Here is a 15308-nt window from a genome sequence, read left to right as displayed (position 1 = left end):
CAATGAGCGCATTTACACCTCGTGGGAGAGGCAAGATGGTTGCAAAGACATGGCCTGTCCTTCCATCCACGGTTATACTGATCTGCTGTGAACTCATCAGAGTCTCAGATACTCCTCCAACGCCTTCAATACCATCTTTCACCAGGCTCGCTGGCCAGTGTGAGGGCCATGCAACTATGGAAAAGAGGGTTACGTCGGCACCTGTATCAAGGACAACATCCATGGTTATTGTGTCATGACCATTAGTAATGGTAGCTGGTGCAACCGGCCGTCGATTCATAGCCAGGGTTAGCATGGCCAAGCCACCTGTTGATCCAAAACCCTGCTCTCCCCTTTTAGGCAAAGCATAGGCCTGGGCCAAGTCCTGCAACAAGTTAGTCATTGGCACCAGTTGAGCAATGCGACTGCCTTCTGGTACCAAGATGGGTGGACTGTTAGTGTATGCAACGATTTGTATGATTCCAGTGTAGTCCTCATCAATCACCCCAGGAATGACCAGCAGTCCCTACAGACCTGCAGAGGACCTTCCTAGGAGCAATGCACCAGTGGGTTTGCCATTTATCACTAATGGGCCTTTCATGGAGGTAGCAATGCGGACCAGGCGGTTATCAACCAAGGTTACGCTTATTGCTGTTGCCAGGTCCAGCCCGAGACTCCCAGAGGTGGCTGGACAGATGGTACCGGTGGAGCAGCGATTTGTGTCATCGCGCAGCTGCCGGTTGCGCTGAGCTGGTAGTTTCCCGGACGCCTACACACCGCAGTGGCATGGGTGTCAATCTGGCAGTTGTCACACCAGACCGCAGCTTGCGGGCAGTGGTGAAGCGTATGTCCGGATAATCCGCACTGGAAGCAAATGGCTTGCTGGCTGTTGGTCCGGCGACCACGATTCCCTGAGGTGACTGATTGCAGTGCTGCCATTACAAGCTGTGTGTGTTTATCCAGAATTTGATCAATTTTTTCTGCAACAAATGCCTGCTGCTGGTTTGTAGGCATTCGAGCAACTCGCTCCAACATATCGTCCACTGAGGCCTCCCTAGGCAAGACAGACAATAGTTGTTTGGTCTTATTATTCGCATTCTCAAAAGCTAGGGTTCGAAAAAAGGCCTCTCTTGTCGCAGAATCTAGTTCAGTAGCCACTTCCACTGCTGCTGCCAGTCTATCGATGAAGTGGCTGTAGTCCTCATTTAAGCCTTGCCTGACAGTAGTATAGTTAGGTGTTTTTGGTTTTGTGGGTACCAAATTAAAAGCCGCTCGGGCAGTGTGAGAGTCTGATCCTCTCTCTTGTTAATCAACAAAGATAAAGATTGCATCGTCCCTCCTTAATCAACAAAGATAAAGATTGCATCGTCCCTCCTTAATCTTGTTACTTCTGGGACTCAGACTCGGTGCTTGGCCCAAAAGCTCAGAGATGCAAATCAACAGACAATACCTTTGAAACTCCTAGACCTCACCCTGGCTGGACTGCCCAGGAAGCCTCTATCTTATCTCAGCTGCCCCCAAGGGATGTGTATGCAGGGTGTGGACAGGTGTAGCCGAGAGAGGGCGGAGGCCCTCCCCCCGGTGATGCCGGACCCCTGCGAATGTGTGAGAATGCACAGGAAGATGCCCTGGGGGGGCTGCAGCTGGACACTGAGCAGAAAAATGTATAAAAAGGCAGGAGAAATGCCTGCCAAAGTGTGGCATTCCCACCGGACCACCATTCCCACTGGACCACCGAGGGCAGACCATCACCAGACCACCAGAACTGCACACCGCCTGAAGAACCTCTGACAAACTCCGCAGAAGATCATCCCTGGGCCACGCACCCGTCTCTCTCTCTCTCCCCTTCATCTGCGGCTGAGGGTAATATGATCACAGCCTTTTTCCCTTCCCTGCTCCTTCTTCTCTTCTCCATCGATCTCTTTATCTTTCTCTCTCCCCCTTCTCCCCTCTCTCCCTCTGTTCTGATCTTTCTCTCTCCCCCTTCTCCCCTCTCTCCCTCCGTTTTGCCCAACCTTATCCTTTAATAAACAGTTTCATGGTGATATCTGGTCTCGTTTGCACCTTAATTTCACAACACGGAATCCATATGAACTGATCTAGCTCCTGTGGACAGAGATACTGTTAATCTCTGCTTCTCACCGGACCTTGACAGGCAGTCGCCATGGATGCATGGTGCCATTCAAAGGGATGCCGTATCTGGGCATCCAGCGAACTGTAGGCCCCCTTTCCCAGCAATATGTCCAGATGAACATTAAGCAAAGGGTCGCCCTGGTGTCGCAGTTGTTCCACCTCCTTCCTGCACTCATCACGCCATGCCCTTTGCTGTACGGCAACAGCTGCTTTTGAAAAGCCCCTGTGTCCACAGGAGTTATGACTGCCAGAAGGCGCCTATTTGTATGATCGCGCCAGTCCTCATAGCAACTGTCCTCTGTGTTTAATAGTCCTATTTTATAGAGATTGCTGGATTTACGGCTTTCCCGATCTAACCTCGGTTGCCTGAGAAAACAAAAAAAACGGCTTTTCCTGGAAGAAACTCCAGGCTGCCTGCCAGCTGCCCACATCAGCAAGGGATGCCTGAAAAAACGGCTTTCCCTCTGTAGTAGAGGGCGCCTGAGAAAAAAAGGAAAAAATGGCAATAAAAACAGCTTTCCCCACCAGGGGGCGTCCTAGCCTCCGATCCGTCCCGGCTCTGCCTGCTCCTTACCGCGTGGAGGTGAAGTAGCATTTCAGCCCCTCATCAGGGCCCCAGCGGCCCAAGGGCCAGGTTTAGAGCTTTGTCGATTGCGGCCTGGAGGCCTATCGATGGTCAGGATGCAGGCCTCAGTGCCTGGCCACAGCGATACGGTGGTTCAATCAGTGTGTTCGGGCACCATTTGTCGGGGTCCGGAGGCTGGTGAGAGGTGAGATCGGGGCACTGACGAGTCGACTCAGCAGCTTGCTATGCATCAGTATGCTTTATTGAGGCAATACAGCGGCTTATATGCCACTTGGAAGAGGCATGCACAACTAACTTAGTTTGAGATTGGTACAAGTGGAAAGTACAGATTGGCTCAAAGTTATGTGTAAGGTACAGATAGGTCATTCTGTATGAAAACAACCTGTGGTTCCACCCCAGGGGGCTGGCAGGCTCAGCTCCCTGGAGCTGTGTCTGCCCCAGGGGCCGGCAGGTCCAGCCCTCTGCAGGTGTGCGTGGGTTGCTCACTTGACCACAGCCTGGCTTCCTGAACTAGCAGGGCTTCAAGGACATTCTCCCATCACAAGGTCTCATGTTTACAGCTCATGTCCCGCTGCGGAAGAATTCTCTCCACAATCAACCATCTCGTTGCCGTGGAGGGGGGATCTCTATACCTATGCCTGTTTGGTGGAGGCGAGAAATTAATTTGAGGTGGTATTAATTTTATATAAAAATATAATTTATTAAAATTAATATTTACAAACTCTTGCCACCCCCAACCACTGTGTACTAATATTTAGTTTTGTGCAAAGTTATGAAAACAATTAGGATATGATATATACAGGGATCTGGTTAATAATTGGCAAAACTATTTCAAACTATTTGCAGAGAGAAATTTCCCTTTGGCTTAGTGCCGCTTGGGAACTATGCTACTTGCCCAGCAGGGGCTGAAAACTGTCTGCTCTAAGGCAGAGGCAACTTATATTACAGAAGAATTAAGCTTTACTTATGAGTGTTGTTATTAATTATTAATCACCCTCCTGGGGCTGTGTTTCAGCCTGTGCCCAGTGTCCAGACTCCCAGGAGCTCTGCCTGTGGACTCTGTGGGGCTGGAATCTTCCCGGCTTGAGAGGGAAATGATAAATCTTCCCAGCCTCTGGGGGCTTAGGTTTCTCTAACCTTTTGGTTCTCCTGGCATGGGACGATCTCTGCCTCGATGCTGCTGGTTCTTGTGGATACTGCGTGTCCAGGGATGATCAGATTAGCAGGATTCCAGCAACAGGAGAAGGATGTCCATGCAGTTTCTGGCACAGTCTTCTGCATGGCTAGCAGGCCGTGTGTGAGGGTGTGCAGACAATTCAGGGGTCTGCCATCCTGGCTCTCCCACCAGGCAACAAGCTGGGAGTCTAAGCTGCGCAGATAAAGCAAGGTAGCTGGCCGATATGCACAGCTGGCTCTAGGCTTAGGTGGCTATTGGCTCCTTATATATATGCATCATGTGCAGGCTTGAATGAGCTTCTGCATCTAAAGTACGCAGACAGGTTAACTGCGAACTGAATCAATGCATGAGGTCTGAGCCTCAGTGAGCATTTAGGTATGAGCGGCTGAGCACTTCGGGTGCAGGTCTGTGATGGTTTGGGCATTAACCCACCCCCCCACACTTTTGAATTTGCCCCAGCTAACTCAGACGGCCTCTGGGAATATAAATGAAGCTATTTATTTTACAGCAGCAAATATACAAGCAGCTATTTACAATATATACAGTTATATACAGAAATATACAAAGGATAAACAATACAGAAGCACAACTCCCCTCCCAGAAACCTGAGTCCCCAGGAAGGGCTCTCAAACCACCTCAACACCTTCCCCGGCCCCTCTCAACCTTACCCCAGTTCTCAGGAAGAAGAGAGGTGCAGCCAAGAGGTTAGGGAGCAAGGTTAGTGGGAGCAAGGTTAATGAGATGTGACTAGGTCTGAAGGCAAAGGCAGAATGAAAAAAACAAAACGGAGAATGCTTTACTTCCTCTTCCCAGAGTTCTCAGCGTGACTGTGAGCAAAGAGAAAACCATATTTACCTTTTCACTGCCCATTATCTAGTTCTTTTACCAAAACATTCCAGCTTGCTTCAAACTATCACAATCCACCCCTGTCTACTTCACTCAGAGTATCGCTGAGAATTATTTGATCTAATCTAAATCAATATTTACACTAATGAATATTACAGGTTCAGTTCACACTTCAATCAGATGTAGGTGATTCAAAAGCTCAGAACAGGGACTCCCAGGTGACACTGGGTTTGTGCTCACATACTGTAGATTTCTCTCAGTGTTGGACGCCGATGTTACCTAGAACAGAAAACTAACAGCTTATATTAGACACTCTGCATTTAAACTCTCTCAGCTAAGGTTAGATTTCTCTGTGGAATACACTCGATTTCACCATTCTCCTGCATTACCCAGTAGGTGTGACCAGGACCTTCAGCAGAAACCACCCCTCAGACAGGTTTCCCTTCGCCCGAAGGTGAAAATACCCAAACAGTTTTCCCTAACAGATTCTTTTCACGTACAACAGGAACTGTTGGACCAAATCTGATTGTGCAGGTCCTGCTCTGTTTACTGAACCTCTACTATTTACCGACCAGGTAGCTTGTGCTAAATGTTTGTCCCAGTTTTTCAGAGTTCCACCCCCCATGGCTTTTAGGGTGGTTTTCAGCAAACCATTGTAGTGCTCAATCTTCCCTGAAGCTGGTGCATAGCAGGGTATGTGGTAGATCCATTCAATAACATGCTCTTTGGCCCAGTTGCTCACAAGATTTTTCTTGAAATGAGTACCATTGTCTGACTCGATTCTCTCTGGAGTTCCATGTCTCCACATGATTTGTCTCTCCAAACCAACAATGGTGTTACGTGCAGTAGCATGTGGAACTGGATAGGTTTCCAACCATCCAGTGCTGGCTTCTACCATTGTTAGCACATACTGCTTGCCAGAACGAGATCGAGGTAAAGTGATATAGTCAATCTGCCAGGCTTCACCATACTTGTACTTTGACCATCTCTCACCATACCATAAGGGGTTGATTCGCTTAGCCTGCTTAATAGCAGCACAAATGTCGCAGTCATAGATGACTTGAGTGATAGTGTCCATGGACAAGTCAATTGACCTATCACGAGCCCATCGTTATGTTCCATCACTGCCTTGATGTCCAGATGAGTCATGGGCCCACTGAGCTAAAAACAGTTCACCTCGGTGTTTCCAATCAAGGTCGATGTCAAGATCAGAGTTGGTATCAACTTGAGAATTCTTAGCAGCTTGGTCTGCCTGCTGATTATGTTTGTGTTCCTCAGTAGCTCTGCTCTTAGGCATGTGTGCGTCTGTGCTAGTTTGAAGCAAGCTGGAATGTTTTGGTAAAAGAACTTGATAACAGGCAGTGGAATGAAGAACATGGTGTCAACTTCTCTCACAGTCTCGCTGAGAACTCTGGGAAGAAGAAAGACTTTTTCTCCATTTTGTTTTTCTCTCTTGCTTTTGCCTTAGACCTGGTCACATCTCATTAACCCTGCTCCTAATAACCTTGCTCCCTAACCTCTTGGCTGCACCTCTTTTCTTCCTGAGAACTGGGGTAAGGTTGAGAGGGCCGGGGGGAGGTGTTGGGGTGGTTTGAGAGCCCCTCCTGGGGACTCAGGTTTCTGGGAGGGGAGTTGTGCTTTTGTGTTGTTTATCCTTTGTATATTTCTGTATATAATTGTATATAACTGTATATATTGTAAATAGCTGCTTGTAAATCCTGCTAGCTGTAAATAAATTGCTTCATCTATATTCCCAGAGTCCGTCTGAGTTAGCTGGGGCAAATACAAAAGTGTGGGGGGGCGGGGTAACCCCCAAACCATCACATTTTTAATTGGCTTTCCCAACGTGGGGCTAGATATTTCACTGAGTGGAAATTAGCTCTGGGAATTAAGATGAAGCTAATCAAGCAGCTATTGCACTTGGTGGGGATTGCTGTGTGGCCTGTTTTCTGGTTTTTTGTGTACAATTGGATCAAAGATCTAATTGGTTATTTCTTGCTTCATGTAGTTTTTAAGAAGGCTAAAGTTAAGCTTTCAAACATGTTCTGGAGCTGGGGTGATTTTATTCTTGGTTATGCTGGTTTTAGTGTCACTGAGAATATTACTAGTGATATTACAAGAGTTTTTGTCAATAATGTGAGAATCAATCAAGAGTCTGCTTTATCTACTGCTCTCATGAGGGTCATCCAGCCCCAAACTGAAATGCCAAATCCCTGCAAGGATTGCTACTCGAAACAGAGCATGGCAGGGTTGCTGGGCATTATACTGGCTCTTGTAGTTTTAAATTTCATATTAATTTTGGCATTATGTGTGAAAAATTCAAAACCAGCTTCTGTAAGAACTAGGAAAAATTCTGTGTCTCAGAAGCAGTCTCTTTCACAGCAAAACAAGGGAACGCAGTTATCAGCTTCCCCCTTGCCAGCCTCTGCCCCTCCTTCTCCAAGTGCTGGGAACACAGCCAGCGTTTCCGCCACTAACGTAAACAATAATGATAATGGGCAGAGTTCAGCAGGAGCCTCAGGAGGACAGGCAAATAATCCCACTAATGTTAATAATACTACTAGTGCTAGTAACGCTAGCCCAGTCAGTCCAAATCCTAATGACACCAGCTCAGCCAATTCAAACCCCCAGCCAGCAGACCAGAACCAAAATCCTCCTGTTAAAAGCAAGGCAGATTTGAACTCACAAGCTCCAGGTCAGACCCCTAAGGATACAAATGCTCCAAGTCAGACCTCCAATAATTCAAATGCTCCAGGTCAGACCCCTAAGGATTCAAACCCTTCAGGTCTGACTCCTAAAGATTCAAACCCTCCAGCAGACACATCCAAGTCTGTTGCTGCTCAGGCCCTTCTGGCACCTGCTAAGGCAAAAGCTAAGACAAAGAGTGGTTCACAGGAGGATGTAAGAGACGGGACCTCTAGTGATCAGCAGCAAGAGGAGGAAGAGGAGGCAGTTAGTCTGCGAGACCTTGTAGATGTGCTGAGACAACAATACTCAAGTGAGAGGAGTGCTGTGAGGTTGGCTGCCAAGAGAGAGGATGGTTCCAATGAGTTTAGGAATGCTATGAGGAAGATTGTGTTAGGCCCGGCACCACCAGAACAACAGGAGGAAGAGGAGGAAGATGACATCCAAGGCTCCAAGGATCCACTCAGAGAGGTCAGGGAAGTTAGGAAGGAATACACAAGGGAATCAGGTGAGCCAATCCTAAGCTGGCTAGTGAGATGCCGTGGCATTGGTGCTAATGCAAGTCTGCCAAGCAGCTGGGACCACTCACTAAGGAGAGTGGAGTGGACAAACACCTAGCAGGTCCTCTTGGTAGGGTTAGCTTGTGGACACGCCTTTTGTTGGCTGTGGCTATGAGATATCCTTCCCGAGATGATTTGCCATGGGCTGCCAAGAAGTGGAACACTGTTGAGCAGGGAATTAAGCTTCTGAAGGAGTTTGCTGTGAAGGAAGTGCTTTATGGAGATCATGGCACTCATGAGCCCGATGATATTCCTTTGGGAACAGGTCTCATGAAGAAGCTGATTAAGCTTGCTCCTTCATCCTATGCTAACATCTTGGCCAGCAAATTTCTATCACGGAGTGATAATGGAAGGTCTTTCACTGTTGGTGAATTCACTGACCAGCTCAGGCAGATTGAGGATAGCTTGTCACATTCTGGTATAATCTGTGCCATAAAGACTATGACTACAGAACTTAGAGATGGCATTAAAGAGAGCATGAAAGAACTGAAGGAGGATCTCAAAAATCTGGTAAAGGATACCATTCCTGCATCATCTGAATGGGTGCATGTTTCTGCGGTCAGGAACAGACGCCCACCTCCTACAAGGCAATTCCAGCCCAGGAGGAGACAAATTCCACCCAGACAGCAGCAATCACGTGCATCACTGTGGATACTTCTGCGTGACACATATGGGGAGAACATGAACAAATGGGATGGTAAACCTACTTCAGCTCTTTCAAAGAGGGTCAAGGATCTGCAGAGTGGCAGAAACAGAGGCAATAATGCCAGAAAAGTAGCTGTCACTTCTTCAGCTCCCGAGAGCAACTGCAATTGTTCCAACAGTTGCAGTTCCTCTCACAACAACACCAATCATTGTGTACACCCTACATGCCATGTTCAGCATTAGGGGTGCCCTGCCTCCAGCCAGGAGGAGGAAAGGGATAGTGGAGAGAATCGAATCTATTGGAATGTATTCATTAGGTGGCCTGGCAGTTCAAGAGTTCGGAAATACAGGGCTTTAGTTGACACAGGTGCTCTTTGTACTTTATTGCCATCTAATTGCAAAGGGACGGAGTCCATTTCTATCTTTGGAATCACTGGTGGATCTCAAGAGTTAACTAAGATACAGGCTGAGATCAGTTTAACAGGTAAAGAGTGGAAGACACATACTATTGTAACTGGTCCTGATGCGCCTTGCATTTTGGGAATTGACTTTTTGAGACAAGGTTGTTTCAAAGATCCTAAGGGTCACAAATGGGCTTTTGGAATAGCATCTGTAGAGATTGAGGATGATAAATTGAAATTGTCTGTTAGACCTGAACTTTCAGATGAATCTGCAGTTGTGGGACATCATGACATAGAGGACCTGGAAGTGCCAATTGCAACTCAAACCGTTCATCATAGGCAGTACAGAACTAACCGTGACTCTTTGTTGCCCATTCATCAGCTGATTCGTCAATTGGAGAGTCAGGCTGTCATCGAGAAAGCTCATTCACCTTTCAACAGTCCCATCTGGCCTGTGCGCAAACCTACGGGCGACTGGAGACTGACAGTTGACTTTCGTGCCCTCAATGAGGTGACGCCACCCATGAGCGCAGCTGTGCCGGACATGCTGGAACTCCAGTACGAGCTGGAATCGAAGGAGGCTAAATGGTATGCAACCATAGACATTGCTAATGCTTTCTTCTCTATTCCCATAGCAAAGGAGTGCAGGCCTCAGTTTGCATTCACCTGGAGAGGAATCCAGTACCAGTTCAACCGTTTGCCTCAGGGGTGGAAACACAGCTCAACCATCTGTCACTTAGTCATCCACAATGCACTGGAGAAAGGTAAAGCTCCAGAGCACATCCAGTACATCGACGACATCATTGTGTGGGGCCAAACTGCTGAAGAAGTCTTCGAGAAAGGTAACAAAATCATTGACATTCTGTTGCAAGCAGGTTTTGCCATTAAGAGAGACAAGGTCAAAGGACCTGCCAAAGAAATTCAGTTTCTGGGAGTGCGGTGGCAGGATGGTCGCCGTTACATTCCTCAGGATGTGATCAACAAAGTCTCTACCATGGCTGTTCCCACCAGTAAGAAGGACACACTTTCTTTTCTTGGTGTGGTGGGATTTTGGAGACTACACATTCCTGGTTTCAGTCAGATTGTCAAACCTCTGCATGATGTGACTTGTAAGAGAAACAATTTCGAGTGGGGACCTGAACAACAAGCAGCCTTTGATCAAATTAAGCGAGAAATAGTCCATGCAGTGGGCTTGGGTCCTGTGAGATCTGGTCCAGACATTAAAAACATTCTGTACACGGCTGCCAGTGACAATGGTCCAACTTGGAGTCTTTGGCAGAGAGCTCCAAATGAGACACGTGGTCGTCCGCTTGGTTTCTGGGGACGTAGCTGCAGAGGTTCAGAGACAAATTACACTGCAACTGAGAAAGAGATTCTAGCAGCCTATGAGGGAGTGAAAGCAGCTTCTGAAGTGATTGGAACTGAGTCACAGTTACTTTTAGCTCCTAGACTGCCAGTTCTTAACTGGATGTTCAAGGGCAAAGGTTCATCACCACATCATGCCACAGATGCAACCTGATCCAAATGGATGGCTTTGATAACCCAGAGAGCACGAATGGGTAATCTTGACCGACCTGGTCTGGTGGAGGTGATCACCAACTGGCCGGAAGGCACAGACTGTTCCAAACCTCCAGAGGAGAAAATAACTCGTGCTGAGGAAGCTCCTCCCTATGGTGATCTCTCTGATCAGGAAAAGAACTATGCTTTGTTCACTGACGGTTCCTGTCGTCTTGTTGGGAACAAGCGAAGATGGAAGTCAGCGGTTTGGAGTCCAACCAGGAGAGTTACCGAAACGAAAGATGGAGAAGGAGAATCCAGTCAGTTCGCTGAGGTAAAAGCTGTTCAACTTGCTCTTGATGTGGCTGAACGTGAGAATTGCCCTATCCTTTACCTCTACACCGACTAGTGGATGGTAGCCAATGCTCTATGGGGTTGGCTGAAGGACTGGAAGAAGAATGGTTGGCAGAGGAAAGGAAAGCCTATTTGGTGTGCTGATCTATGGCAGGACATTGATGCACGGCTGGAGAAAATTCCAGTGAAGGTGCGGCACGTAGATGCACACATGCCTAAGAGTAGAGCAACTGAGGAACATCACCATAACCAGAAGGCAGATCAAGCTGCTAAGATTGCTCAAGCTGATACCAACTCTGACCTTGACCTTGACCTTGATTGGAAACACCGAGGTGAGCTGTTCTTAGCTCGGTGGGCCCATGACTCATCTGGACATCAAGGCAGAGATGGAACATTCCGATGGGCTCGCGATAGGTCAATTGACTTGTCCATGGACGCTATCACCCAAGTCATCTATGACTGTGACATTTGTGCTGCTATTAAGCAGGCTAAGCGAATCAAGCCCTTATGGTATGGTGAGAGATGGTCAAAGTACAAGTATGGTGAAGCCTGGCAGATTGACTACATCACTTTACCTCGATCTCGTTCTGGCAAGCAGTATGTGCTGACGATGGTAGAAGCCAGCACTGGATGGTTGGAAACCTATCCAGTTCCACATGCTACTGCACGTAACACCATTGTTGGTTTGGAGAGACAAATCTTGTGGAGACATGGAACTCCAGAGAGAATTGAGTCAGACAATGGCACTCATTTCAAGAACAATCTTGTGAAAAACTGGGCCAAAGAGCATGGTATTGAATGGATCTATCACATACCCTACTATGCACCAGCTTCAGGGAAGATTGAGCGCTACAATGGTTTGCTGAAAACCACCCTAAAAGCCATGGGGGGTGGAACTCTGAAAAACTGGGACAAACATTTAGCACAAGCTACCTGGTTGGTAAATAGTAGAGGTTCAGTAAACAGAGCAGGACCTGCACAATCAGATTTGGTCCAAACAGTAGACGGTGATAAAGTTCCTGTTGTACATGAAAAGAATCTGTTAGGGAAAACTGTTTGGGTATTTTCTCCTTCGGGCGAAGGGAAACCTGTCCGAGGGGTGGTATCTGCTGAGGGTCCTGGTCACATCTACTGGGTAATGCAGGAGAATGGTGAAATCCAGTGTATTCCACAGAGAAATTTAACTTTAGCTGAGAGAGCGTAAATTCAGAGTGTGTAGCATAAGTTGTTAGGAGTTTTCTGTTCTAGGTAACATCGGCGCCCAACACTGAGAGAATCTACAATAGAATCTACAGTACGTGAGCACGAACCCAACATCACCTGGGAGTCCCTGTTCTGAGCTTTTGAATCACCTACATCTGATTGAAGTGTGAACTGAACTTGTATATATTGGTTTATTGTAAATATTGGTTTAGATTAGATTGGATAATTCTCAGCGATACTCTGAGCGAAGTAGACAAGGGGTGGATTGTGCTAGTTTGAAGCAAGCTGGAATGTTTTGGTAAAAGAACTTGATAACAGGCAGTGGAATGAAAAACATGGTGTCAACTTCTCTCACAGTCTCGCTGAGAACTCTGGGAAGAAGAAAGACTTTTTCTCCATTTTGTTTTTCTCTCTTGCTTTTGCCTTAGACCTGGTCACATCTCATTAACCCTGCTCCTAATAACCTTGCTCCCTAACCTCTTGGCTGCACCTCTTTTCTTTCTGAGAACTGGGGTAAGGTTGAGAGGGCCGGGGGGAGGTGTTGGGGTGGTTTGAGAGCCCCTCCTGGGGACTCAGGTTTCTGGGAGGGGAGTTGTGCTTTTGTGTTGTTTATCCTTTGTATATTTCTGTATATAATTGTATATAACTGTATATATTGTAAATAGCTGCTTGTAAATCCTGCTAGCTATAAATAAATTGCTTCATCTATATTCCCAGAGTCCGTCTGAGTTAGCTGGGGCAAATACAAAAGTGGGGGGGGGGCGGGGTAACCCCCAAACCATCACAGCGTCTATGTGCCGCACCTTCACTGGAGTTCTCTCCAGCCATGCATCAATGTCCTGCCATAGATGAGCACACCAAATAGGCTTTCCTTTCCTCTGCCAACCATTCTTCTTCCAGTCCTTCAGCCAACCCCACAGAGCATTGGCTACCATCCACGAGTTGGTGTAGAGGTAAACGATAGGCCAATTCTCACTTTCAGCCACATCAAGAGCAAGTTGGACAGCTTTTACCTCAGTGAACTGACTGGATTCTCTATCTCCATCTCTTGCTTCGGTAACTCTCCTGGTTGGACTCCATACTGCTGACTTCCATCTTCGCTTGTTCCCAACAAGACGACAGGAACCATCTGTGAACAAAGCATAGTTCTTTTCCTGATCAGAGAGATCACCATAGGGAGGAGCTTCCTCAGCACGAGTTATTTTCTCCTCTGGAGGTTTGGAACAGTCTGTGCCTTCCGGCCAGTTGGTGATCACCTCCACCAGACCAGGTCGGTCAAGATTACCCATTCATGCTCATTGGGTTATCAAAGCCATCCATTTAGACCAGGTTGCATCTGGTCTATGATGTGGTGATGAACTTTTGCCTCTGAACATCCAGTTTAGAACTGGAAGTCTAGGAGCTAAAAGTAATTGTGACTCAGTTCCAATCACTTCAGAAGCTGCTTTCACTCCTTCATAGGCTGCTACTATCTCTTTCTCTGTTGCGGTATAATTTGTCACTGAACCTCTGTAGCAACATCTCCAGAAACTAAGTGGACAACCACGTGTCTCATTTGGAGCTCTCTGCCAAAGACTCCAAGTTGGACCATTGTCACTGGCAGCCTTGTACAGAATGTTCTTAATGTCCGGACCAGATCGCACAGGTCCCAAGCCCACTGCATGGGCTACTTCTCGCCTGATCTGATCAAAGGCTGCTTGTTGTTCAAGTCCCCACTCGAAATTGTTTTTCTTACGAGTCACATCATGCAGAGGTTGGACAATCTGACTGAAACCAGGAATGTGTAGTCTCCAAAATCCCACCACACCAAGAAAAGAAAGTGTGTCCTTCTTACTGGTGGGAACTGGCATAGTAGAGACTGTTAATCACATCCTGAGGAACGTAACGGTGACCATCTTGCCACCGCACTCCCAGGAACTGAATATCTCTGGCAGGTCCTTTGACCTTGTCTCTCTTAATGGCAAAACCTGCTTGCAACAGAATGTCAATGATTTTGTTACCTTTCTCGAAGACTTCCTCAGCAGTTTGGCCCCACACAATGCTGTCGTCGACGAACATCGTGCTCGCAGGAAGGTGAGACAGAGGGGCGGTGCCTGGCGAGCGGCAGATTTAAACGAGGAGCGGCAGAGGCGAAACCACAGCCTGCAAGAGAGCAGGACCAAGGCTAGCTCAGCTGAAACGCGCTTTCTCGAAGCCTTTTTTCTCCTCCATTTTGAGGCTCTCGGGCGAGCGGCAGATTTAAATGAGGAGCTAGGCGTCTCTGCTGTGCGCAGCGCAGCGCGCGCCACTGGAAGAAAAAAAACCAACACAAAAAACCCCACCACACCTAACAACTCACATCGGACCTTCAGGAAAGCCAGACATGGTTCAAACTAGGTCCAAGCTGTATAATACTTGTAAAACTGTGGGCACCCAAACAGAGCCCACCTGTAGGAATGCAGGTGTCCAGATGTCTGGATGTGAGGAGTGCTGGAGCCTGGCACTCGAAGTCGAGTGAGACAGAGGCATTGGCTGCATTCGGTGTGAGCAGATTGATTGTCTGCTTAACCTGGTGGCTGAACTCAAGGGAGAGGTGGAACACCTGAAGGCTGAAAGGGAATGTAAAAGAGAGCAACATGCTCTGCAGGCCCCCTTGCCAGAGGGAGACGAACGGAGCAACCAAGGAGAATGGATGCAGGTGCCTGCCAGAAGGGGCAAGGGAAAACCCTTCCAGCCATCCTCACATCCCGAGCTGCCCTTACATAACAGATATAGGGCACTAGAGGTTGAGGATGAGGTGATCCTGGAGCAGGCAGAAGCATCACCAGCTGGGAGGGCAACTGAGACAAATCAGTTGCCCCCTCGCATCAGAACAAGTACCCAGAAGAAAAAGAGGAGGGTGATTGTCATTGGTGACTCCCTTCTGAAGGGAACAGAGGGCCCCATATGCCGGCCAGATCCCTCCCACAGGGAGGTCTGCTGCCTCCCTGGAGCCCGGGTCAGGGATGTTACCAGGAGGCTGCCTACTGTAGTGCAGCCCTCTGATTACTATCCCTTATTAGTTATACAGACAGGGAATGATGAGATTAATAACAGAGGGCTAAAAGCTATCAAAAGGGACTTTAAGACACCGGGGAAAGCAGTTGAGGAAGCAGGGGCACAGGTAATCTTTTCATCTATACCCTTAGTTACAGGCTGGAATACAGAGAAGAATAGGAAAGCGTATTTGATGAACAAGTGGCTCAGAGGTTGGTGCCTCCAAC

At 47.7% G+C, this 15308-nt stretch overlaps 1 protein-coding gene across 2 annotated transcripts in view; it reads left to right on the top strand.

Moving 5' to 3' along the window:
* The window catches only part of LOC135173775 (ubiquitin-conjugating enzyme E2 R2-like), a 379188-nt gene that overhangs the window by 111331 nt on the left and 252549 nt on the right, over window positions 1–15308 (top strand). The gene's annotated exons all lie outside the window — the stretch shown is intronic.

The sequence above is a fragment of the Pogoniulus pusillus genome, assembly GCF_015220805.1.
Source record: "Pogoniulus pusillus isolate bPogPus1 chromosome W unlocalized genomic scaffold, bPogPus1.pri SUPER_W_unloc_1, whole genome shotgun sequence".
Taxonomy (NCBI): domain Eukaryota; kingdom Metazoa; phylum Chordata; class Aves; order Piciformes; family Lybiidae; genus Pogoniulus; species Pogoniulus pusillus.
This window is presented reverse-complemented; position numbering and strand designations above follow the sequence as displayed.